This window comes from Triticum aestivum, chromosome 6B (genome assembly GCF_018294505.1).
Source record: "Triticum aestivum cultivar Chinese Spring chromosome 6B, IWGSC CS RefSeq v2.1, whole genome shotgun sequence".
In the NCBI taxonomy this organism is placed as follows: Eukaryota; Viridiplantae; Streptophyta; class Magnoliopsida; order Poales; family Poaceae; genus Triticum; species Triticum aestivum.
Window position 1 is genome coordinate 155459426 of NC_057810.1, and position 2735 is coordinate 155462160.

The following is a 2735-nucleotide window of genomic DNA, read 5'->3' on the forward strand; positions in this document are numbered from 1 at the left end:
CACGGGCCATTGATCTACAACAACATAGATATGCAAAAAAAACTATCAGGACTAAGTTCATGATAAATTAAAGTTCAATTAATCATATTACTTAAGAACTCCCACTTAGATAGACATCCCTCTAGTCATCTAAATGATCACGTGATCCATATCAACTAAACCATGTCCGATCAACACGTGAGATGGAGTAGTTTTCAATGGTGAACATCTCTACTATATGAATAATGTTCGACCTTTCGGTCTCAGTGTTCCGATGCCATATCTGCATATGCTAGGCTCGTCAAGTTTAACCCGAGTATTCTGCACATGAAAAACTGGCTTGCACCCGTTGTATGTGAACGTAGATCTTATCATACCCGATCATCATGTGGTGTCTCGGCACGATGAACTGTAGCAACGGCGCATACTCAGGGAGAACACTTATACCTTGAAATTTAGTGAGGGATCATCTTATAATGTTACCGCTGTACTAAGCAAAATAAGATTCATAAAAGATAAACATCACATACAATCAAAAATATGTGACATGATATGGCCATCATCATCTTGTGCCTTTGATCTCCATCATCGAAGCACTGTCATGATCTCCATCATCACCAGCTTGACATGTTGATCTCCATCGGAGCAACGTTGTCTTCTTGCCAACTACTGCTTCTACGACTATTGCTACCGCTTAGTGATAAAGTAAAGCAATTACATGGCGATTGCATTTCATACAATAAAGCGACAACCATTTGGCTCCTGCCAGTTGCTGATAACTTTGTTACAAAACATGATCATCTCATACAACAATCTATATCACATCATGTCTTGACAACCCTTGCGGCCCTCATCTCCTTTCCACTAAGGCCCATGAAGGCCCACTACTTCCCCGAGGGGTTCCGGTAACCTCCTCGTACTCCAAAAAATACCAGAATCACTCCGGAACCATTCCGTGTACAAATATAACCTTCCAGTACATCAACCTTTACCTCTCGACCATTTCGAGACTCCTCGTCATGTCCGTGATTTCGTCCGGGACTCCGAACAAACTTCGTTCATCAAATCACATAACTCATAATACAAATCGTCATCGAACGTTAAGCGTGCGGACCCTACGGGTTCGAGAACTATGTAGACATGACCGAGACATATCTCCGGTCAATAACCGATAGCGGAACCTGGATGCTCATATTGGTTCCTACATATTCTATGAAGATCTTTATCGGTCAAACCGCATAAGAACATACATCATTCCCTTTGTCATCGGTATGTTACTTGCCCGAGATTCGATCGTCGGTATCATCATACCTAGCTCAATCTCATTACCGGCAAGTCTCTTTACTCATTTTGTAATGCTTCATCCCACAACTAACTCATTATTCACATTACCTTCAAGGCTTATTGTGATAAGCATTACCGAGAGGGCCCAGAGATACCTCTCCGATACACAGAGTGACAAATCCTAATCTTGATCTATGTCAACCCAACAAACACCTTCAGAAACACCTGCAGAGCATCTTTATAATCACCCAGTTACATTGTGAAGTTTGATAGCACATAAGGTGTTCTTCCGGTATTCGGGAGTTGCATAATCTCATAGTCAAAGGAACATGTATAAGTCATGAAGAAAGCAGTAGCAATAAAATTGTAACGATGATAATGCTAAGCTAACAGATGGGTCTTGTCCATCACATCATTCTCTAATGATGTGATCCCGTTTATCAGATGACAACACATGTCCATAGTTTGGAAGCATAACCATCTTTGATTAACGAGCTAGTCAAGTAGAGGCATACTAGGGACACTATGTTTTGTCTATGTATTCACACATGTACTAAGTTTCCAGTTAATACAATTCTAGCATGAATAATAAACATTTATCATGATATAAGGAAATATAAATAACAACTTTATTATTGCCTCTAGGGCATATTTCCTTCATAGACATGTGTTGTCATTTGATGAATGGGATCACATCATTAGGAGAATGATGTGATGGACAAGACCCATCCGTTAGCTTAGCATAATGATTGTTCAGTTTTATTGCTATTGCTTTCTTCATGTCAAATACATATTCCTCCGACTATGAGATTATGCAACTCCCGGATACCGGAGGAATGCCTTGTGTGCTATCAAACGTCACAACGTAACTGAGTGATTATAAAGATGATTTACAGGTATATCTGAAGGTGTTTGTTGGGTTGGCATAGATCGAGATTAGGATTTGTCACTCCGAGTATCGGAGAGGTATCTCTGGTCCCTCTCGTTAATGCACATCATAAGAAGCCTTGCAAGCAATGTGACTAATGAGTTAGTTGCGGGATGATGCATTACAGAACGAGTAAAGAGACTTGCCAGTAACGAGATTGAACTAGTTATGAAGATACCGACGATTGAATCTCAGGCAAGTAACATACCGATGACAAAAGGAATAACATATGTTGTCATAACGGTTTGACCGGTAAAGATCTTCTTAGAATATGTGGGAACCAATATGAGCATCCAGGTTCCACTGTTGGTTATTGACCGGAGAAGTGTCTCGGTCATGTCTACATAGTTCTCAAACCCGTAGAGTCAGCACGCCTAATGTTCGATGACGATTTTTATTGTATGAGTTATGTGATTTGGTGACCGAATGTTGTTCGGAGTCCCGGATGAGATCACAGACATGACGAGGAGTCTCGAAATGGTCGAGATGTAAAGATTGATATATTGGATGATAGTATTCAGACACCGAAAATGTTTCGGAATGT